A 24,038-nucleotide genomic window follows, 5' to 3' on the forward strand; every position below is an offset into this window, starting at 1 on the left:
ATAGCCTGAGTCTACCCTGTGTGTTTATAGCCTCACTCTACCCTGTGTGTTTATAGCCTCGCTCTACCCTGTGTGTTTATAGCCTGACTCTACCCTGTGTGTTTATAGCCTGACTCTACCCTGTGTGTTTATAGCCTGACTCTACCCTGTGTGTTTATAGCCTCACTCTACCCTGTGTGTTTATAGCCTCGCTCTACCCTGTGTGTTTATAGCCTGACTCTACCCTGTGTGTTTATAGCCTCACTCTACCCTGTGTGTTTATAGCCTGACTCTACCCTGTGTGTTTATAGCCTCGCTCTACCCTGTGTGTTTATAGCCTGACTCTACCCTGTGTGTTTATAGCCTCGCTCTACCCTGTGTGTTCATAGCCTGACTCTACCCTGTGTGTTTATAGCCTGGCTCTACCCTGTGTGTTTATAGCCTGACTCTACCTTGTGTGTTTATAGCCTGACTCTACCTTGTGCGTTTATAGCCTGACTCTACCCTGTGTGTTTATAGCCTCGCTCTACCCTGTGTGTTTATAGCCTCGCTCTATCCTGTGTGTTTATAGCCTGGGTCTACCCTGTACCCTGTGTGTTTATAGCCTCGCTCTACCCTGTGTGTTTATAGCCTCGCTCTAGCCTGTACCCTGTGTGTTCATAGCCAAGCTCTAGCCTGTACCCTGTGTGTTTATAGCCTGACTCTACCCTGTGTGTTTATAGCCTCGCTCTACCCTGTGTGTTTATAGCCTCACTCTACCCTGTGTGTTTATAGCCTGACTCTACCCTGTGTGTTTATAGCCTCAATCTACCCTGTGTGTTTATAGCCTCGCTCTACCCTGTGTGTTTATAGCCTCGGTCTACCCTGTGTGTTTATAGCCTGACTCTACCCTGTGTGTTTATAGCCTCGCCCTACCCTGTGTGTTTATAGCCTCGGGCTACCCTGTGTGTTTATAGCCTGACTCTACCGTGTGTGTTTATAGCCTCACTCTAACCTGTGTGTTTATAGCCTCACTCTACCCTGTGTGTTTATAGCCTCACTCTACCCTGTGTGTTTATAGCCTGACTCTACCCTGTACCCTGTGTGTTTATAGCCTGGGTCTACCCTTTGTGCTTATAGCCTGACTCTACCCTGTGTGTTTATAGCCTGACTCTACCCTGTGTGTTTATAGCCTCGCTCTACCCTGTGTGTTTATAGCCTGACTCTACCCTGTGTGTTTATAGCCTCGCTCTACCCTGTGTGTTTATAGCCTGACTCTACCTTGTGTGTTTATAGCCTCGCTCTACCCTGTGTGTTTATAGCCTGACTCTACCCTGTGTGTTTATAGCCTGACTCTACCCTGTGTGTTTATAGCCTCACACTACCCTGTGTGTTTATAGCCTCGGTCTACCCTGTGTGTTTATAGCCTCACTCTACCCTGTGAGTTTATAGCCTTACCCTACCCTGTGTGTTTATAGCCTCGCTCTACCCTGTGTGTTTATAGCCTCGCTCTACCCTGTGTGTTTATAGCCTGGGTCTACCCTTTGTGTTTATAGCCTGACTCTACCCTGTGTGTTTATAGCCTCGCTCTACCCTGTGTGTTTATAGCCTGGGACTACCCTGTACCCTGTGTTTATAGCCTCGCTCTACCCTGTGTGTCTATAGACTCACTCTACCCTGTGTGTTTATAGCCTCGCTCTACCCTGTGTGTTCATAGCCTCGCTCTACCCTGTGTGTTTATAGCCTGACTCTACCCTGTGTGTTTATAGCCTGACTCTACCCTGTGTGTTTATAGCCTGACTCTACCCTGTGTATTTATAGCCTGACTCTACCCTGTGTGTTTATAGCCTGACACTACCCTGTGTGTTTATTGCCTCGCTCTACCCTGTGTGTTTATAGCCTGACTCTACCCTGTGTGTTTATAGCCTGACTCTACCCTGTGTGTTTATAGCCTCACTCTTCCCTGTGTGTTTATAGCCTCGCTCTACCCTGTGTGTTTATAGCCTCGCTCTACCCTGTGTGTTTATAGCCTGACTCTACCCTGTGTGTTTATAGCCTGAATCTACCCTGTGTGTTTATAGCCCCGCTCTACCCTGTGTGTTTATAGCCTAATCTACCCTGTGTGTTTATAGCCTGACTCTACCCTGTGTGTATATAGCCTGACTCTACCCTGTGTATTTATAGCCTGGGTCTACCCTGTGTGTTTATAGCCTCGCTCTACCCTGTGTGTTTCTAGCCTGACTCTACCCTGTGTGTTTCTAGCCTGACTCTACCCTGTGTGTTTATAGCCTGACTCTACCCTGTGTCTTTATAGCCTCGCTCTACCCTGTGTGTTTATAGCCTGACTCTACCCTGTGTGTTTATAGCCTTACTCAACCCTGTGTGTTTATAGCCTCGCTCTACCCTGTGTGTTTATAGCCTCTGTCTACCCTGTGTGTTTATAGCCTGACTCTACCCTGTGTGTTTATAGCCTCACTCTACCCTGTGTGTTTATAGCCTCGCTCTACCCTGTGTGTTTATAGCCTCGCTCTACCCTGTGTGTTTATAGCCTGACTCTACCCTGTGTGTTTATAGCCTCACTCTACCCTGTGTGTTTATAGCCTCGCTCTACCCTGTACCCTGTGTGTTTATAGCCTCACTCTACCCTGTGTGTTTATAGCCTCGCTCTACACTCTACCCTGTGTGTTTATAGCCTCGCACTACCCTGTGTGTTTATAGCCTGACTCTACCCTGTGTGTTTATAGCCTCACTCTACCCTGTGTGTTTATAGCCTCGCTCTACCCTGTGTGTTTATAGCCTGACTCTACCCTGTGTGTTTATAGCCTCACTCTACCCTGTGTGTTTATAGCCTGACTCTACCCTGTACCCTGTTTGTTTATAGCCTGGGTCTACCCTTTGTGCTTATAGCCTGACTCTACCCTGTGTGTTTATAGCCTCGCTCTACCCTGTGTGTTTATAGCCTGACTCTACCCTGTGTGTTTATAGCCTCGCTCTACCCTGTGTGTTCATAGCCTGACTCTACCCTGTGTGTTTATAGCCTGGCTCTACCCTGTGTGTTTATAGCCTGACTCTACCTTGTGTGTTTATAGCCTGACTCTACCTTGTGCGTTTATAGCCTGACTCTACCCTGTGTGTTTATAGCCTCGCTCTACCCTGTGTGTTTATAGCCTCGCTCTATCCTGTGTGTTTATAGCCTGGGTCTACCCTGTACCCTGTGTGTTTATAGCCTCGCTCTACCCTGTGTGTTTATAGCCTCGCTCTAGCCTGTACCCTGTGTGTTCATAGCCAAGCTCTAGCCTGTACCCTGTGTGTTTATAGCCTGACTCTACCCTGTGTGTTTATAGCCTCGCTCTACCCTGTGTGTTTATAGCCTCACTCTACCCTGTGTGTTTATAGCCTGACTCTACCCTGTGTGTTTATAGCCTCACTCTACCCTGTGTGTTTATAGCCTCGCTCTACCCTGTGTGTTTATAGCCTCGGTCTACCCTGTGTGTTTATAGCCTGACTCTACCCTGTGTGTTTATAGCCTCGCCCTACCCTGTGTATTTATAGCCTCTGTCTACCCTGTGTGTTTATAGCCTGACTCTACCGTGTGTGTTTATAGCCTCACTCTAACCTGTGTGTTTATAGCCTCACTCTACCCTGTGTGTTTATAGCCTCACTCTACCCTGTGTGTTTATAGCCTGACTCTACCCTGTACCCTGTGTGTTTATAGCCTGGGTCTACCCTTTGTGCTTATAGCCTGACTCTACCCTGTGTGTTTATAGCCTGACTCTACCCTGTGTGTTTATAGCCTCGCTCTACCCTGTGTGTTTATAGCCTGACTCTACCCTGTGTGTTTATAGCCTCGCTCTACCCTGTGTGTTTATAGCCTGACTCTACCTTGTGTGTTTATAGCCTCGCTCTACCCTGTGTGTTTATAGCCTGACTCTACCCTGTGTGTTTATAGCCTGACTCTACCCTGTGTGTTTATAGCCTCACACTACCCTGTGTGTTTATAGCCTCGGTCTACCCTGTGTGTTTATAGCCTCACTCTACCCTGTGAGTTTATAGCCTTACCCTACCCTGTGTGTTTATAGCCTCGCTCTACCCTGTGCCCTGTGTGTTTATAGCCTGGGTCTACACTTTGTGTTTATAGCCTGACTCTACCCTGTGTGTTTATAGCCTCGCTCTACCCTGTGTGTTTATAGCCTGGGACTACCCTGTACCCTGTGTTTATAGCCTCGCTCTACCCTGTGTGTCTATAGACTCACTCTACCCTGTGTGTTTATAGCCTCGCTCTACCCTGTGTGTTCATAGCCTCGCTCTACCCTGTGTGTTTATAGCCTGACTCTACCCTGTGTGTTTATAGCCTGACTCTACCCTGTGTGTTTATAGCCTGACTCTACCCTGTGTATTTATAGCCTGACTCTACCCTGTGTGTTTATAGCCTGACACTACCCTGTGTGTTTATTGCCTCGCTCTACCCTGTGTGTTTATAGCCTGACTCTACCCTGTGTGTTTATAGCCTGACTCTACCCTGTGTGTTTATAGCCTCACTCTTCCCTGTGTGTTTATAGCCTCGCTCTACCCTGTGTGTTTATAGCCTCGCTCTACCCTGTGTGTTTATAGCCTGACTCTACCCTGTGTGTTTATAGCCTGAATCTACCCTGTGTGTTTATAGCCCCGCTCTACCCTGTGTGTTTATAGCCTAATCTACCCTGTGTGTTTATAGCCTGACTCTACCCTGTGTGTATATAGCCTGACTCTACCCTGTGTATTTATAGCCTGGGTCTACCCTGTGTGTTTATAGCCTCGCTCTACCCTGTGTGTTTCTAGCCTGACTCTACCCTGTGTGTTTCTAGCCTGACTCTACCCTGTGTGTTTATAGCCTGACTCTACCCTGTGTCTTTATAGCCTCGCTCTACCCTGTGTGTTTATAGCCTGACTCTACCCTGTGTGTTTATAGCCTTACTCAACCCTGTGTGTTTATAGCCTCGCTCTACCCTGTGTGTTTATAGCCTCTGTCTACCCTGTGTGTTTATAGCCTGACTCTACCCTGTGTGTTTATAGCCTCACTCTACCCTGTGTGTTTATAGCCTCGCTCTACCCTGTGTGTTTATAGCCTCGCTCTACCCTGTGTGTTTATAGCCTGACTCTACCCTGTGTGTTTATAGCCTCACTCTACCCTGTGTGTTTATAGCCTCGCTCTACCCTGTACCCTGTGTGTTTATAGCCTCACTCTACCCTGTGTGTTTATAGCCTCGCTCTACACTCTACCCTGTGTGTTTATAGCCTCGCACTACCCTGTGTGTTTATAGCCTGACTCTACCCTGTGTGTTTATAGCCTCACTCTACCCTGTGTGTTTATAGCCTCGCTCTACCCTGTGTGTTTATAGCCTGACTCTACCCTGTGTGTTTATAGCCTCACTCTACCCTGTGTGTTTATAGCCTGACTCTACCCTGTACCCTGTTTGTTTATAGCCTGGGTCTACCCTTTGTGCTTATAGCCTGACTCTACCCTGTGTGTTTATAGCCTCGCTCTACCCTGTGTGTTTATAGCCTGGGTCTACCCTGTACCCTGTGTTTATAGCCTCGCTCTACCCTGTGTGTTTATAGCCTCTCTCTACCCTGTGTGTTTATAGCCTCGCTCTACCCTGTGTGTTTATAGCCTGACTCTACCCTGTGTGTTTATAGACTCGCTCTACCCTGTGTGTTTATAGCCTCGCTCTACCCTGTGTGTTTATAGCCTGACTCTACCCTGTGTGTTTATAGCCTCGCTCTACCCTGTGTGTTTATAGCCTCGCTCTACCCTGTGTGTTTATAGCCTGACTCTACCCTGTGTGTTTATAGACTCGCTCTACCCTGTGTGTTTATAGCCTCGCTCTACCCTGTGTGTTTATAGCCTGACTCTACCCTGTGTGTTTATAGCCTCGCTCTACCCTGTGTGTTTATAGCCTGACTCTACCCTGTGTGTTTATAGCCTCGCTCTACCCTGTGTGTTTATAGCCTGACTCTACCCTGTGTGTTTATAGCCTCGCTCTACCCTGTGTGTTTATAGCCTCGGTCTACCCTGTGTGTTTATAGCCTCACTCTACCCTGTGTGTTTATAGCCTCACTCTACCCTGTGTGTTTATAGCCTGACTCTACCCTGTGTGTTTATAGCCTCGCTCTACCCTGTGTGTTTATAGCCTGACTCGACCCTGTGTGTTTATAGCCTCACTCTACCCTGTGTGTTTATAGCCTGACTCTACCCTGTGTGTTTATAGCCTCACTCTACCCTGTGTGCTTATAGCCTCGCTCTACCCTGTGTGTTTATAGCCTCACTCTACCCTGTGTGTTTATAGCCTGACTCTACCCTGTACCCTGTTTGTTTATAGCCTGGGTCTACCCTTTGTGCTTATAGCCTGACTCTACCCTGTGTGTTTATAGCCTCGCTCTACCCTGTGTGTTTATAGCCTGGGTCTACCCTGTACCCTGTGTTTATAGCCTCGCTCTACCCTGTGTGTTTATAGCCTGACTCTACCCTGTGTGTTTATAGCCTCGCTCTACCCTGTGTGTTTATAGCCTTGCTCTACCCTGTGTGTTTATAGCCTGACTCTACCCTGTGTGTTTATAGACTCGCTCTACCCTGTCTGTTTATAGCCTCGCTCTACCCTGTGTGTTTATAGCCTGACTCTACCCTGTGTGTTTATAGCCTCGCTCTACCCTGTGTGTTTATAGCCTGACTCTACCCTGTGTGTTTATAGCCTCGCTCTACCCTGTGTGTTTATAGCCTCGCCCTACCCTGTGTGTTTATAGCCTCGGTCTACCCTGTGTGTTTATAGCCTCACTCTACCCTGTGTGTTTATAGCCTGACTCTACCCTGTGTGTTTATAGCCTCACTCTACCCTGTGTGTTTATAGCCTCACTCTACCCTGTGTGTTTATAGCCTGACTCTACCCTGTGTGTTTATAGCCTCGCTCTACCCTGTGTGTTTATAGCCTGACTCGACCCTGTGTGTTTATAGCCTCACTCTACCGTGTGTTTATAGCCTCTCTCTACCCTGTACCCTGTGTGTTTATAGCCTCACTATACCCTGTGTGTTTATAGCCTCGCTCTACCCTGTGTGTTTATAGCCTGACTCTACCCTGTGTGTTTATAGCCTCACTCTACCCTGTGTGTTTATAGCCTCACTCTACCCTGTGTGTTTATAGCCTGACTCTACCCTGTGTGTTTATAGTCTCGCTCTACCCTGTGTGTTTATAGCCTGACTCGACCCTGTGTGTTTATAGCCTCACTCTACCCTGTGTGTTTATAGCCTGACTCTACCCTGTGTGTTTATAGCCTCACTCTACCCTGTGTGCTTATAGCCTCGCTCTACCCTGTGTGTTTATAGCCTCACTCTACCCTGTGTGTTTATAGCCTGACTCTACCCTGTACCCTATTTGTTTATAGCCTGGGTCTACCCTTTGTGCTTATAGCCTGACTCTACCCTGTGTGTTTATAGCCTCGCTCTACCCTGTGTGTTTATAGCCTGGGTCTACCCTGTACCCTGTGTTTATAGCCTCGCTCTACCCTGTGTGTTTATAGCCTGACTCTACCCTGTGTGTTTATAGCCTCGCTCTACCCTGTGTGTTTATAGCCTTGCTCTACCCTGTGTGTTTATAGACTCGCTCTACCCTGTGTGTTTATAGCCTCGCTCTACCCTGTGTGTTTATAGCCTGACTCTACCCTGTGTGTTTATAGCCTCGCTCTACCCTGTGTGTTTATAGCCTGACTCTACCCTGTGTGTTTATAGCCTCGCTCTACCCTGTGTGTTTATAGCCTCGGTCTACCCTGTGTGTTTATAGCCTCACTCTACCCTGTGTGTTTATAGCCTGACTCTACCCTGTGTGTTTATAGCCTCACTCTACCCTGTGTGTTTATAGCCTGACTCTACCCTGTGTGTTTATAGCCTCACTCTACCCTGTGTGTTTATAGCCTCACTCTACCCTGTGTGTTTATAGCCTGACTCTACCCTGTACCCTGTGTGTTTATTGCCTGGGTCTACCCTTTGTGCTTATAGCCTGACTCTACCCTGTGTGTTTATAGCCTCGCTCTACCCTGTGTGTTTTCGCCTGGGTCTACCCTGTACCCTGTGTTTATAGCCTCGCTCTACCCTGTGTGTTTATAGCCTGACTCTACCCTGTGTGTTTATAGCCTCGCTCTACCCTGTGTGTTTATAGCCTCGCTCTACCCTGTGTGTTTATAGCCTCGCTCTACCCTGTGTGTTTATAGCCTCGCTCTACCCTGTGTGTTTATAGCCTCGCTCTACCCTGTGTGTTTATAGCCTCACTCTACCCTGTGTGTTTATAGCCTCGGTCTACCCTGTGTGTTTATAGCCTCACTCTACCCTGTGTGTTTATAGCCTCGCTCTACCCTGTGTGTTTATAGCCTGACTCTACCCTATATGTTTATAGCCTCACTCTACCCTGTGTGTGTGGTGCCTTCTCTCTCTCATACAGTGAGCTACAGTCTGTCAGTACCATCTGCTCTCAGCCCCCTGCAGCCTCTCTGCCATAACACCAGCAGGCAATGCACACAAAAGTTCAACACATGCTCTGATCCCCAGCAGATTAATCTCAGCACCCAGGACCAAATCTCTCATACGTGCTGGTGTTGTCTGTCATAAGAGACTACCTGCAGATACACAGGCATGAGCATTGACCTGATTGGCTATAGCCTACAGCCTGTTGTAGTACTGAGTCTCGTCTCCCTTGGTGTCTGATACATTTGGACTCGGTCTCGGACAGTGAGGACTCGTCATTTCTTCCCAAGACCAAAGTAAAAAACTCCTAATTATCAGCTTCCATTCAGTCAGCACATAGAACCGCTTCTCCAGGCCAAATATATTCACTCCTTTCTGGAAACATGAATATCTTAAGAGCATTTTTATCTATTATAGACAGGTTAGTACAGTGGTGAACCTATAGGTCTTCAGTGTGTGACAGGTTAGTACAGTGGTGAACCTATAGGTCTTCAGTGTGTGACAGGTTAGTACAGTGGTAAACCTATAGACCTTCAGTGTGTGACAGGTTAGTACAGTGGTAAACCTATAGACCTTCAGTGTGTGACAGGTTAGTACAGTGGTGAACCTATAGGTGTGACAGGTTAGTACAGTGGTGAACCTATAGACCTTCAGTGTGCGACAGGTTAGTACAGTGGTGAACCTATAGACCTTCAGTGTGCGACAGGTTAGTACAGTGGTGAACCTATAGGTGTGACAGGTTAGTACAGTGGTGAACCTATAGGTGTGACAGGTTAGTACAGTGGTGAACCTATAGGTCTTCAGTGTGTGACAGGCTAGTACAGTGGTGAACCTATAGGTCTTCAGTGTGTGACACCTGGGCTCAGTCTTACTTTAGGTGGTCTTGAACACAACACTGGCCTACAGACAGTAAGGTCTGGCTGTGGATGGATTTGCAAATTCAGCAACATTCTCCAGTAATACCCCTTACAGTATAATGAACACAATAAATCATGAAGCAGTTTGACAAGCTCTTGCCTCCTAAAAACATCTTCCATATCCCTTGGTACAGGCATTTGTTTAGGTCACATCAGTTGAGGTCACTCTCGGTCATCTCTGCATGGACGTCTCAAAGTGTTCCAGGGTTGACCTCGTTTTCTCTAGGGGTTCCATTTCAGGACCTTCTGAACCTCTAGGGAAAAACTGGACAGGAATCCATTGAACTACAAAAAAAAAGTGCCATTGTATTGGACACGCCCCACAGAAAGCAGCCACCAACATCACTCACCAGTCCATGAAATGGAAGTAGTTTATTTTCATGCATCTTTAGTTTCTCACAATATATTTCACAAGTCTTCATCCAACACAAAATGTCTGTCAGATTGGGTTTATAAACTCTGCGTTGGCAAACTATATTGTTAGTCTGAAGTCAGCAAAGGTGTTTTTTCCCCCTTTACATAACTCACAAAAACAGAAGTGCACTCCTGTGTCATTTAAAAGGAGAGAGAGTGAGTGGGAGGTAGAGTGGGCGAGAGGAGAGGGAAGAGTAACTACAAAAGAGAGGGGAGGGGGTGAAGCTACAACACAAGACGATGTCAGTGAAGGACGAGAGCGACCGAGGAACTTAACACAGGGAGAGAAAGAGCATGGAACAGGAGGGAAGAGGTGTGGGAGAGGGGAAGACCTTGGAGATCAATTACAGGAGGTAGAGTGGTAGAGATGGAGCACGTGTCAGAGGGAGTGAAGTCGTGTAAAATAACATGCTCTCCTTTATTTGATTTTTTTGTGTTCCACTCTGCTAACCAGCAACTCACCTAAATAGGTGTGCGTTTCTTTCGCCTCTAAAATAACATGCTACCATTTTGTTCAGGTGTCAGGCACATCATAAACAAGGTGAGAACCAGGAAAAAAGGTTTGGGATACATTTTTTTTTACATAAGTGTTTGGGGTGAAAACAGCATGTCACTAAAACTTTTCTTAGTAAGTGCCAAATTGTCCTCTTTAGTGGTCAAAACTTAAATATGAAAAACACCCCCCACACGTGACATAATTGAAAAGCCCAATGTCCTCTCAAACAGGACTTAATAAAGTGGCATGTATTGCCTCAGATACAGACCAAGAACTATATGTCCACTAGAGGACAACATTGAATTGCTGGGTCTCATGAGGATTTAGGTTAACTGTTGAACAGGTTTAATAACAGGTGGGATTACAGAATATTTAAAACTGGCAGAAATAGGAGAGCATGGAGGAGAGAGAGTGAAGGAGTAAGAACGGTAGCAACCGTGTCTAGCCAAGCTGTGACAATCCAACCTGAACACACACCATTTCACTGACCAAACACACAATGCAAGAGAAGGGCATTCAATACTCCTTGTAATGAGGGCATAAATCTGACTCCACTTGCAAACACACACAGATGACAGAGGTAGTGTGGTTCACACCAAAGGCTTATTAAAAAGTCTTGATTCAGCTACAAAAAGACTGAGTCAAAGTATTTAGTGCTGACTAAAGGAACATTACAAACGATAAAAAGTTACTTAAAGTAAAAACATGATTTAAAAAGATGACAAAACAATGGAACATGTGACAAACTAAAAGCAGAGGAAGAGGGGGTGCAGTGTCGGAGACAAGCACGTCGAGAGGTGCGGGCGATGGGTGTGGTCACTTTAGGTGTCTCGCTCTCTGCCACGACAGCGTCTGATTGGGTAAAAACAAACAAATACCAGTAACATTGACGTGTTCATTTGACAAGCAACAACTAACCAGATTTGTTCCCAACAGTAAATGCTATGAAATTGCAAAGATTAAAACAAATGCCATTTCATTCACTGGGCTCAAATGTATTTTATGACACCATCCTGCGAAGCCAGCACCAACAATCTACTGAGAGCACAGAAAGCATATCAACTGATTCATCATTAATTGAAAAGCACGGCCAACACTAACTAAAACAGACTACTGTTGGAAAGAGCAGATACCTTCTTCCTCTTCGTCACTGCTGAAGGTGATAACAGCTTTCTTAGAGGACCTCCGGGTTGGTTTAGGGGTCACAAAGCTATCGTCATGGCGACTGGATACTGAGGGCTTGGCTTGACCTTTGAGGGGAGAGAAAGAAAATCATGGAAAATAAGCTAAAGTCGATGTAATTGGCAAAAAGAAATACATTCAGGAGGGAAAGAATTCACTGTCTACCAGAAAAGGCACTACACGTGTGTGCGCTCACCTCTCTTGGGCCTGCCACCCCGTCCCTTGTTGGGTAGTGGTGTGTGAGTGGTGGTGTTCTGGCTGGGCCCAGCGCCCTCAGGACGGGTCTTCTCCATCTCAGGGCTCTCTATGTTCTCCAGCCCCTGGGTGTGGACCGCCGTCAGACGCTTCTCAAACAGAGACACGGCCAGGTCACACCACTGACGCTCAGGCCTGGAGAGAGAATGGGGGGGGGGGAATTTGATTATTCACTTACAACAAAGTCTTTTAAGAACAGAGGAAGTCTGATCTGACATTTGAAGAAATCATTCTCCACCCATGGTCTCGCTGATTCACTGTCTGTGGCTTAATCTAAAATGCCATTTCTGTGGAGGTCTGTGCTTTGAATGACGAGCCAGAAAGAGGGAGAGTTGGCCCCGAGTTCGCTGAACAGACGACCCAGGCCTCGAATACTCCTGAGACAGAGGAACTAATGCCAGCCGTTATGACACGGAGTGGGAAAATAGAAATGAGGAGATAGGAAGGAAGAGCGAGGGGAAGACGGGCTGCTCACTTTGCTGTCCTGAAGCGCTGACACAGCTTCTCCACCAGAGACTCAGTCTGTCTCTCCTTAGTGATGTAGGAAAACAGCGACAAAGAGGGAAACATTAAAATACCACTCACATATTAGCATCCCATTTCCATGTTATTCAGCACAACAGGTTTCAAACCAGAGTCACAATGTGACCCCAGCATGCCAAGTCATCCAGAGTGTGTAAAGCCTGGGAGAGAACACAGTGGGCGACAGACACACAGGTTAAGTAGCCCTCACATTAGTAAAGCCGCCACTCGCGGGTATTTGAGTAACAGAACAATGACTCCCTGCAAGACACACTACACATAGTGAGCGCAGAAGACACTACACTGATCACAACACACAATATACACAGTGAGAGCAGAAGAGGCACACAGCTTAGTGTGGACACCACTCACTTCATGATGGTGTGGAAGTCTTCCTCGTTCATGGCTCTCTCTGGGTCTGACAGTCTGCTGATGATGTCTGGAAGCAGGTTGTAGATGGCATTGTCCTGAGAGGATCCATTACCCTCAGTCTATGTAAAAAGGTCCCCACTACACCAACTCAGATTTACAGTGCATTTAGAACGTATTCAGACCACTTGACTTTAAACACATTTTGTTACGTTACAGCCTCATTCTAAATTTGAGGAAATTGAAAATTAAAATCTACACACTATACCCCATAACGACAAAGCAAAAACAGGTTTAGAAATGTTTGCTAATTAAAAATCACATTTACATAAGTGTTCAGACCCTTTACTCAGTACTTTGTTGAAGCACCTTTGGCAGTGATTACAGCCTCGAGTCTTCTTGGGTATGATGCTACAAGCTTTGCACACCTGTATTTGGGGAGTTTCTCCCATTCTTCTCTGCAGATTCTCTCAAGCTCTGTCAGGTTGGATGGGGAGCGTTGCTGCACAGCTGTTTTCATGTCTCTCTGGAGATGTTTGATTGGGTTCAAGTCCGGCCTCTGGCTGGGCCACAAGGACATTGAGACTTGTCCCGACCAGGTTTTCATCAAGGATCTCCACAAAGCTCTGTTCATCTTTCCCTCTATCCTTACTAGTCTCCCAGTCCCTGCCGCTGACAAATATTCCCACAGCATGATGCTGCCACCATGCTTCACCGTAGGGATGGTGCCAGGTTTCCTCCGGATGTGACGCTTGGCATTCATGCAGAAGAGTTCAACTTGGTTTCAGACCAGAGAATATTTATTTTACATGGTCAGAGTTCTTTAGGTGCCGTTTGGCAAACTCCAAGCAGGCTGTCATGTGCTTTTTACTGAGGAGTGGCTTCCGTCTGGCCACTAGCATAAAGGCCTGATTGGTGAGTGCTGTTTGTCCTTCTGGAAGGTTCTCGTCTCCACAGAAGAACTCTGGAGCTCTGTCAGAGTGACCATCAGGTTCTTGGTCACCTCCCTGACCAAGGTCCTTCTCCCCCGATTGCTCAGTTTGGCCGGGCGGCCAGCTCTAGGAATAGTCTTGGTGGTTCCAATCTTCTTACATTTAAGAATGGAGGCCACTGTGTTCTTGGGGACCTTCAATGCCGCAGACATTTTTTGGTACCCTTCCCTAGATCTGTGCCTCGACACAATCCTGTCTGAGCTCTACGGGCAATTCCTTCGACCTCATGGCTTGGTTTTTGCTCTGACATGCACTGTCAACTGTGAGACCTTATATAGACAGGTGTGTGCCTTTCCAAATCATGTCCAATCAATTGAATTTACCACAGGTGGTCTCCAATCAAGTTGTAGAAAAATCAAGGCTGATCAATGGAAACAGGATGCACCTGAGCTCAATTCAAGTCTCAGCAAAGGGTTTGAATACTTATGTTAATAAGGTGTCTAAAAACCTGTTTTTGCCTTGTCATTATGGAGTAGTGTGTAGATTGGATTAAATAAAAAAAATGTTTTGAATAAGGCTGTAACGTAACAAAATGTGGAAAAAGTCAAGGGGTCTGAATACTTCCCGAAGGCACTGTATACTCCAATCAAATAGAAATGCCTGGAATTAACGCTGTGTGTACCTTGGAGGCGAGCTCACTGAAGAAGTTGAGTGCGAGGCTGGCAATGTGTGTCGGGGGGTCGATGAGCAGCACAGCCACCTCGCTGACCTGTCCTTTGACCTTCAGCACTAGCTGGGTCAGAACAGTCACTACAGTCTGCCTCACCGCCGGGTTCTCGTCACTCAGCCTGGGCAGGGGAGACAGGGACATGTTATATGATGAAGCATTTAAAAATGGCATGTAGATTTCTGCTCTAATCAGGATCAGCTGGAATACTATGAAATAGACAGACTGGCCAATCAATGATATGACAGATTAAGCAATCGATTATCTGGGTGAAAATACGACCAGCCATACATTGGACCTGGAGGCCTCGATGCCAATACCCCTGACTGGCATTAACCATAATCCTCTACAGTCAGTTCAGATGTACGTGTGGGAGGTACAGAGGGCCTCTACTCTGAGGGAGCACTAACACAAAATGACTGCAGTATCTCCCTGGCCTCCGTTGTTCTAAACAGGGGAATTAACTGCATACACTGGGAATGGATGAAGCCAGGTGAAAAAAATATGCAACTTCTCCTCCAGCCGTGGATTAGGATGTTTTCCAGAGGAACCAGACTCACCGGGTGTGTGGTCTGCGATACAGTAGACTGTCATAAGCCATAGCTTCAGTATAATTAACTAGGCATGTAAAACAGTGCATTACCATTAGGGTAAAACAAAATAATCATGTTTAATACCCTTATCAGTCCTCTCCCAGGGAGGGCTGTGTCTTTGAGGAGACCCAACACAATGGAGGTGTGTGGGAGACAATTACTGACCGCTACAAAACACTTACCATTAGGAAAAACATGAGGATTCGTGTTCATAGTGAAAAGCCTGGAAAACACTATTCATCTGAAACACCTCAAATGTAAGAATAACCAAGCATCATAATTAGCACTATACAAAGACAAAAACAGAACTAGTGGAATGATAACGAATTGTAATTAAACGTTCAATGGGGGAGGGGGTATGGCTTCAGTTCATCTCAATGTGGGAAGAACAACCAGCAATCATCATTAAGCTTTCTTCAATTAAGTCCCCATCCTTCCTACAGAGTATAACCGATGGCATCACCTGAAACGATCCCCCTTCTCCCTCCAAGCTACTCATTGTATAATTATACCACCAACAAGTAGTTCTGGACACAATCAGAACCTTCAAGTTGTTCTAGACCTTACAGAAAGTTCAGTTATAACTGTTAAGAGTGCACGAGCGAGCAGCCCATGGTTCCACAGTCCAGAAGAGCGGTTGGAGTTCTGAAGAGTACAGTACACTGTACTGTCGCGCTATAGCAACATCAGAGGTCAGAATGCTAGTGGAGGACATGACAGCATTTTCCAATGCTTCCTATTGTTTTTTCTGTTCTGAACATATGAAAATATGTTTTTCGATCAACTGGTTCAGCAGACAGCAGCAGCAGGACTGGAGCGTCTGAAGGAACAACATTAGCAGACAACCAGACATGGAACAAGCTTGTAGCCCTCAGCCATCCTCATCTAATGGGCATGATTACCTAAATTAAAAAGCCACACAATAGTACACACAGCTGGGTAATTAAATAAAGATCAGCTTGTTTGCTACTTCCATATTCTAAACCATAAAGTTTTATTAGCTGCTAGGTTAATATTTATTCACTGAATGACAGTGGCTTGTGGGGGTGCACACCTGGTACAGAGGCTCTGGGTCCAGGTGTTTGGATTACCTGGTACAGAGGCTCTGGGTCCAGGTGTTTGGATTACCTGGTACAGAGGCTCTGGGTCCAGGTGTTTGGATTACCTGGTACAGAGGCTCTGGGTCCAGGTGTTTGGATTACCTGGTACAGAGGCTCTGGGTCCAGGGCTCCAGGATGTTGGAGAAGCGGACGGTGAGGTCTCCCAGGCCGATGATGGCGTTGCCCCTGACGACGGGCAGAGAGGAACGCTCCAGCACCGTGAACAGGAGACGGATGTGCTCCTCACACACTGACAGAGGAGAGGGGACAGAGGTTGACACAAAGAGAGACCACAGCCACGCAAAGGAAAATTACAGAAAAACAAAAGGTAGTCTGGGGTGTAGACTGACCTGATCATCATGTACTGTGAGAGGGCCAGGCAGGCAGCGGTGGTGAGCTGGGGGTGGCAGTATCTCCCTGGGGAACTACACACCCTCACCAGCAGGGGCAGGAACGAGCACAACAGGTTCTCCTCTGGGGGGGAAGGGATGTGGTTTTCAAGGCAATTAAATCACAACAGGAAAAATTGACTTAGGCTTAGTTTAAAAAAAGTTTTCTTACCAGCCAGAAGCTCAGTCTCACAGATCTTGCTGATCACCTCTGCCTCAGTGTCCTCAGCAGAATCACCCATCAACCCAAGTTCTTCCTCCACAGAACTGTCATTGGCCGCTTGCTGTGGGAAACATGGATCATGACAGTTGATTAAGAACTCCCTGTTCATGTCTAGTCTACTGGAAAGTTAGAGCGATTTCATCTAAAGGAGTAATTAGGAAGAAGTTAGCTGTTGTTCTTAGCCCCCTGATGGGAAGAATCATCAAGACCTGTCAATCACTGTGTTGCGTGACCAAAATTAAACTCATCAAGCGTTTCCCAGGGAGAAAAGTCACTGATTGGCAAGACAATCCTACTCACCAGGAGACTCACATGGCCTCTTTACTAATCAACATCCTGTTCTGATAACATTTGGTTTATGAAATGCAATGAGAATCAATATGACACGTATAGTAAAAGCTTCTTAAACCCAAACACAGAACATGTGTATAAACCCAGCAGTCTCATTACCACTAGGAATGCAGTATCCTAATCTCATGATTGACCATTATGTGAATTATTGCCATCATTGGTTTGGGTAAAAATACTGGACATCATAAATTTCGTGTTCTCATTCCATGTCCAGACTGACCTTGGCCTTACAGGAGGGTACCTTCGCCTTCTCCTCCCTCTCTTCAGTCTCTCCTCTGCAGCTCAGAGCTGACGCTGCGCTCCAGGTGGGACACCTGCCAGAACGCCACGCAGCCACACAGAGACAGCAGCTGGGCCAGGGACACGCAGCTCACTGCAGGGACACACATCACTATAACACAGTACTGATCATAAAGTACCAATACAAAATACTGGTCATCATAATACACTACAACACTAGGCACAGTGAAAGAGCACCAGACAACTGGAGAATGTGATCTATTCATACTACTTTGAGAAGTTGTTTTACCAGAGTGCACCAACTTTCTAAATAATCACTCAGTCTCTCACCTTGTTCTCCCTGCTCCTCAGGGTGCTGAGATACACCCAGAAACTGGCTGACATCCTTGTTTGCTAACATCTCCCCGCCCTCCACGATCTGGTCCAATAGCAGGCGAGAGCAGCGCTGGAGGAGGAGGGAGCAGAGCTGGGGACTCAGACAGGAAGTACAGCAGACGGACAGCCTGCTCCTTGAAGCTCTGCCAATGGAGGGTCCACCATCACCACACCTGGGGCGGGACCAGACACACAGTCAGGGGCAAAGACACTACATTCTCCCACTCAAGAGATGATGTGTGTGTACACACACCTTCAGCGATTGCCTGTGTGAGGCAGGTAAAGAGCTGGTGGTCCTAAGGCAGTCTGAATGGAGCTCCTTTGGATTGCTGGGGTGGGACAAATCAACTCAATCACTTTACACACTTTAAACATTCAAACGTCTATAGGGCTGACCCCATTTAGTCACCTGGTAGATTGTTTCGTCTAGGCTGTTGGTCAACAGAGATTTCTTTAGTCGAGCAGTTGCAAATATCTTTATTTTTTCATGATGCACAAGACGCCCGTCTGATTCCCACCAGTCTCAGTGGACTAACCCATTGCAGATGCCACGGGGAAGGCACAGTACATCACTCTAAGACATGAGCTACTGAAATTGTAAATGGTTAGACAAAAGTGGCTGATGGTGGACTACAGGAAAAGGCGGGCCGAACAGGCCCCCATTAACATCGACGGGGCTGTAGTAGAGCAGGTTGAGAGCTTCAAGTTCCTTGGAGTCCACATCAACAAACTATCATGGTCCAAGACAGTCATGAAGAGGGCACGACAAAACCTTTTCCCCCCTCAGGAGACTGAAAAGATTTGACATGGGACCCCAGATCCTCAAAAAGTTCTACAGCTGCACCATCGAGAGCATCCTGACCGGTTGCATCACCGCCAAGTAGGGAAACAGCTCGGCATCTGACCTTAAGGCGCTACAGAGGGTAGTGCGAACAGCCCAGTACATTACTGGAGCCAAACTTCCTGCCATCCAGGACCTCTACACCAGACAGAGTCAGAGGAAAGCCTATAAAATTGTCAGAGACTCCAGTTACCCAAGTTATAGACTTCTCTCTGCTACCACACGGCAAGCAGTAACGGAGCACCAAGTCTAGGACCAAAAGGCTCCTCAACAGCTTCTACCCCCAAGCCGTTGAATTGGCACCTTTCCCTTCATGTTGCTATGTGCATAATAGCGAAGTTAACCAGCATATTGGTCTTAAGAACCAATGCAGCAGAAGCAGAGTAAAGAGACGAGAAAAAAACCCTTGCCTTCATTTTCTAAGATACCAATTAAGATAACTAATCCATAGCGGAACTATTAAAATGTGCCTGGCATCATAAATCATCCACAGAAATCCTGTTTGTTGCCAGATGGAGTCTTTAATAGCCTACTGATTCCATGAGCACCAAGCCTCACAACTAGAAGGTCAGAAAGCAATTTCACAAATGTGGCTGTTTTTAAATCTTTGCTATGCTGTATTAAAGGCTTCAGATTTTTGTTCAAACAGACTCTGGTATTACAATTTAGCGTTGTTTACACGGTTCCACACAGGCAGAAAACACTAATCTAACAGGACTGGGAAGAGGCGCAGCCATGATGGGTGGGGATAGGTCCACACACTACGGAGCCAGGCCCAACCAATCAGAAAACATTTTCCCCCACAACTAAAAACCAAAATACTGCTCAGCATCCCGCCTCCCCTCAGACGATCCCACAGGTAAAGAAGCTGAATGTGGAGGTCCTGGGCTGGCGTGATTACATATGGTCTGCAGTTGTGAGGCTGGTTGGATGTACTGCCAAATTCTAAAAAACAACTCTGGTGGACATTCCTGCATTCAGCATGCCAATTGCACGCTTACTCAAAACAAGCTTTTTTTGCATATGGACATATTTGTGGATCTTTGATTTTAGCTCATGAAAAAAGGGACCAACATTTGACATGTTTATACTTTTGTTCAGTATCATTGATTTTATCCAAACCCATAGGGTGTGATATACATACACACATTTTTAGAATACACTACTTTAAATTTCAAAAGAACAGGCGACTTTTGGTCAACCAAGTTAGTTTTTATTGTCTGGGACAGCCCTAGACGTGTGGGGTCTAACCCTGACATGGTCAGTGATGTTACAGATGGTGATAACAGAGTCTCTGGCCAGTAGGAAGTCTTCAGTCAACTTCTCTCCCAGAGCCACAGAGCACAGAGTGTCCAGGTTACTGAGGACCACCTCCCTCTCCGCTCTACACAGAGAAATACACAATTACATTGCGCGTTCAGGGTGTAGACTAATCTAAAATGCCACATCTGATACAAGAACGTGCATACAAACATGCTATTACACACAGCAACTTTATTGTGTGGTGCACAAATGAGGTTCCTGGCAGTATGTAAATTCACTGCTATGTCTACACACAAGAGTAGTAAACTAAGCCATTAAAATTATGCCCAGGCTCCAGATTAATCAATCATCTCGTCGGTGCTCGACCCTCCGCAGAACACACACGGTTCCAGTCTATGAGGGATAATGTGTGTAGGAGGGAGAGTTGGAGGATGTGAGGGGAGGATTAAACAGGTTATGAATGCTGCCTGCATGGAAAGAGGCGACACGGTATTGTCCAGTACACTGTGGGTGGACTGCAGATAGTCATCCCCCCCCTCCGGCAGTGACTGTCTTTGAAGGAGACCGAATGTGTGTTTACAACGCTCCTTCATTGAAAACCCTGGCGGTGAGCCCAGATTTATAAGTGGTCGTGACTTCGACTCAATGCAGAGAAGTCAGTGTACTCTGCTGTGCTCCTATTCAGAGACTGAAGACACCAGCATGCTTCAGTTCGGCTAGCCAAATGAGTGTGATTGCATACTCCCGTAAAAAAGACATTCACTTGAACGAGAAAAAAGCACCAATAGTACTGTTTGTCCATTTTGAGATGCCGTAGCCAGTACACTTCCTCAAAATAGTCTGAATTAATCTAAGATAACATCAAAATTAATGACCGATTTCCTGAGTTTATGCTGAGGATATCCTTTTTTTGTTTTTGCATCTAAGATGTTTGCTGAAGTATTTGTCGATGAAAAAATGTGCATGAGAATGGGTCGTCTCTCATTGAATGACAGAATATTGAAGAATCCCTACGGTTGACCAATCACCAACAAAAGGGGTGTAGACTTGCTGCACCCGAACTGAAAAAAAGAAAAACTTAGCGAAGTCGAAAATAAACAACGTCACAAGATGTAATAATATATGCACGTCTTCTGAAGTGGTACGGATGGGAAGCATGCAGGCACCTTAATGAGGTTTAGTGGACAAATTAACCAACACCAGACTTTTGAGACAAAGCCATGCGCCAAAGGTAGGAGTTGCCAATAGGTGCAGACCTAGGAACAGTTTACCATACATCGATAAGGGAATATTGTCATTGGGAGGTTAAGTCCAAAACTTAACTTGGATCAGAGTTTCATATTAAACAAAGATTAAGATCAATGTATTGGTCAATTGCCCACAAGGTCCAACTGAAATGTTTACTTCTGCTTTAAACCCAACCCCTCTGAAAAAGACACATACAGGTGTAGAAGCCCTCAGATTAATAAAAGAAGAGCTCCTGAATATGAAGGAGAGGTGGGTTTCTCCCTGCCTCAGATTAACACATCAGTCACACTGTCAGCACCCTCCCACTATTCTCTACCATGTTTCTTCAGCAGGAGAAACGTGTGGGTGGGGCCAAGTCACTGTAGGCCGGCCCTTACAGCAGAGCAGCCAATCTCCACTACACTGCCAAGATTACCGGCCAGACGAGAGAGATCCCAACCCTCTTTCAGTTGGCTCGCATTCGCCTTGGTCTCATCATTGGGCATTATATGAAAGATAAATATAAAAGGTGGTGTGTATAATTTACCAGGTGCGTTTTCCTGCAGTCTCTCTCTAAGCTCTCGGAGTTTATCCGTCTCCTTCTCCAGGGGTTTCTTCACGTCAGCACTGCTCAACTACAGATGAAAGAAACAATTGTAATACTCTTTGTCTTACAATTGTGTAACTCACAGTAGTGGTTGTTCGTGCACGCGCACACCTTGCAGCTGTAGGGGTTGTGTGCGATGAAGGCAGCCAGTAGCTGGATGGCACTCTTGACCACATTGATGGATTTGTCAATCAGCCTTCCCACTGCCAAACCCATCACTTCACTGTACCTGTTCAGGGGCAGAGCCTGGGGGGAGAAATCACAGAGGACATGAGGATCGCTCAGTAATCCCAGAGGAAGTGATTCTCTCCTAGTCTCCTTTCCTTCAAAAACGGAATAGTCAGGTTTTTGCTGTAAATAAAAATATTCAAATAATTTCTGCAGGCTTGAGAGAATGACAATCAAATGGGGATCTGATGTTGAGGGACAATTCACTTCAAACTCAAACCAGTACAGGAGTGTTGGTCACTTTACTGATGTTGAGGCCACTGCATAGCTGTCACTAAGATTTCTGAATGCTCTCAGGAAAATGTCATAGCTATAGCAAAGGCCATCAACGAAGAGTTGTGTCTCCTTGCCAACTGAAACATATCCTCTCACACTCAAACACTTTCAGCAGCCTTCGTCCTGCCTTCTCCCATGTCTCTGGGATGGGCAGAGGGTGAGAATGGCTGCTAGTTTACTGTAGGTGGGCCCTTACAGCAGAGCAGCCAATCTTCGCCACTCTGCCAAGATTACCCACAAATCAGGAGGAGGGCAAACACACTCTCAGCCTGATTGGCTCATACTTGCCATTATCTCATCACTGGGCATTAGTGGATGTATTAAATGACTATAGAGCATGCTATGAGACAACATATTCAAATATGACTGGGTGCAGAAGGACCTACCTTACTGGGTGCAGTGATGATACTCTGCCTGTAAGAGTCACTCTCCAGGATTTCTGTGAGCTTGCAAAGGAGGAACACACTCATTTTGACAGCATTGAGCTGCTCCTTGCAGTCCGGGGCAGAGAGTGAGGCGTTGAGGAGGGAGGGCAGGGAGACGGACAGGCCACTCACCACTAACAGAGAAAACAATGAAATACGGATGAGGACTTCGGCTGAATAGTGAGCACTAGCAGGCACTGGTATGCCATCATGTGAATACATTGAAAGACATTTCAACACACACCATAACAAACACTGACCTTGTATGAGTAACTTCATGGTGTCCACTTTCACAGTCATGTCCACTTTATGGCAGTGCCTGTGACATACAATAAAATGCAACATGGGTCAGAATCCGAGAAATTACATCATAGTTGAGGCAGGTTTAAGAAAGAAAAATAAAATAACTTGGGTAAATATAGCTACTCACTGCAGCACAGTGTAACCCGTGTTGAAGTGTTCCAGGATGCACAATAGACCCTGGCTTCTCAGTGCAGCCTTGAAACCCGGAAAATATATAGAATAGTAAGAGTTGAGTTGCTTGGTCAGATTTCAGGATGACAATATTCTAACAATTTTAAGTCTGTAACAAACTACGGGATATTTACTGTTGAGATGGGAGGGCAGTTGTTTAGGGGAGACGACATCCTGAACCACGTACTGGTTAATGCCCCCGGTCTTCACCAGGTCACCCACGCACAAAGAAGTCCCACGACATCACTGTACACAAAAAAAACTTGTTGTAAGCCGAGTGGTTGACATTCTAGGTAACGTTAATCATAGTAAACTACGTTCATTCCATGTAGCTAGCTATAAACGACCCACTCACCCTAACAAACGTGTTCGCTAGTTAATGTATTAGCTAAGTTCGATAGTTTTTTGACCAAGTTATTAGTTGTTTGTATCGATTTCTCCGCGAAATAGCTAACGCTAGTTAGCTACCTTAGTTTGCCACAAGATACCTTTAGCTAACTACGTTAATTTATTTAATATAGCTACAGTATTTAACGTTGTTTTTAGTCAACTTTCTGACTAGCTAAATTTCACAACTAAGAAACTCCAGACATAAATAACGTTAACCAAGTATAACACACTTACCAATATTTGTTGTAGTGCTGCTCAGTCTTAGCCGCAAGTTCGGATCTTTAGAAAGGGTTGAACAGATTGAAACAGCACGGTTCTGCTCTGAAGGGTTTTGAATTTTAACAGCAGCGCGCCAGAGGACTAGGTCATCGGCATCGCTCCCGTCCTCCCACTGACCCTCCTCTTTGGTGAACAAACTACGCCATCTTTCTGCGGATAACTGACGCTACAATGTTAATGATACTTCATTACCGCAAACTCAAATATTGCAATATCAAGTACAGTAAATCCGATAACCTCATGCAATTGTATCTATGCATTGTAGCTATGCTGTTCAGAACCAATCTACTTGATAAAGGACAAGACTGATTTGAGGTAGTAGCTGTATTCAAACTGAAAATACAATTTTCCTCACATGTACCCAGGTGTCAGCTACAGCATTGATGATATTTCCCATATGAAATGCATTCTCTAAACCAGTTCCATCACATTTAAAATGTAAAATGTAGTTCAATCAACTAACTACCAAACAGATAAAAGCGCTAACGTCTTAAATG

General features: G+C 45.9%; 1 non-coding gene and 1 pseudogene across 1 annotated transcript; both read right to left on the reverse strand.

Annotated features, from left to right (window-relative positions):
• Positions 1–9,716: 9,716 nt before the first annotated feature.
• Positions 9,717–23,898, reverse strand: LOC106605733 (condensin complex subunit 1-like; annotated as a pseudogene).
• LOC123743267 (small nucleolar RNA U85) lies at positions 21,088–21,366 on the reverse strand. The gene has a single exon (XR_006770075.1). It is a non-coding gene; the product is annotated as a small nucleolar RNA U85 (small nucleolar RNA).
• Positions 23,899–24,038: the final 140 nt, after the last annotated feature.

This window comes from Salmo salar, chromosome ssa05 (genome assembly GCF_905237065.1).
Source record: "Salmo salar chromosome ssa05, Ssal_v3.1, whole genome shotgun sequence".
Lineage (NCBI taxonomy): Eukaryota > Metazoa > Chordata > Actinopteri > Salmoniformes > Salmonidae > Salmo > Salmo salar.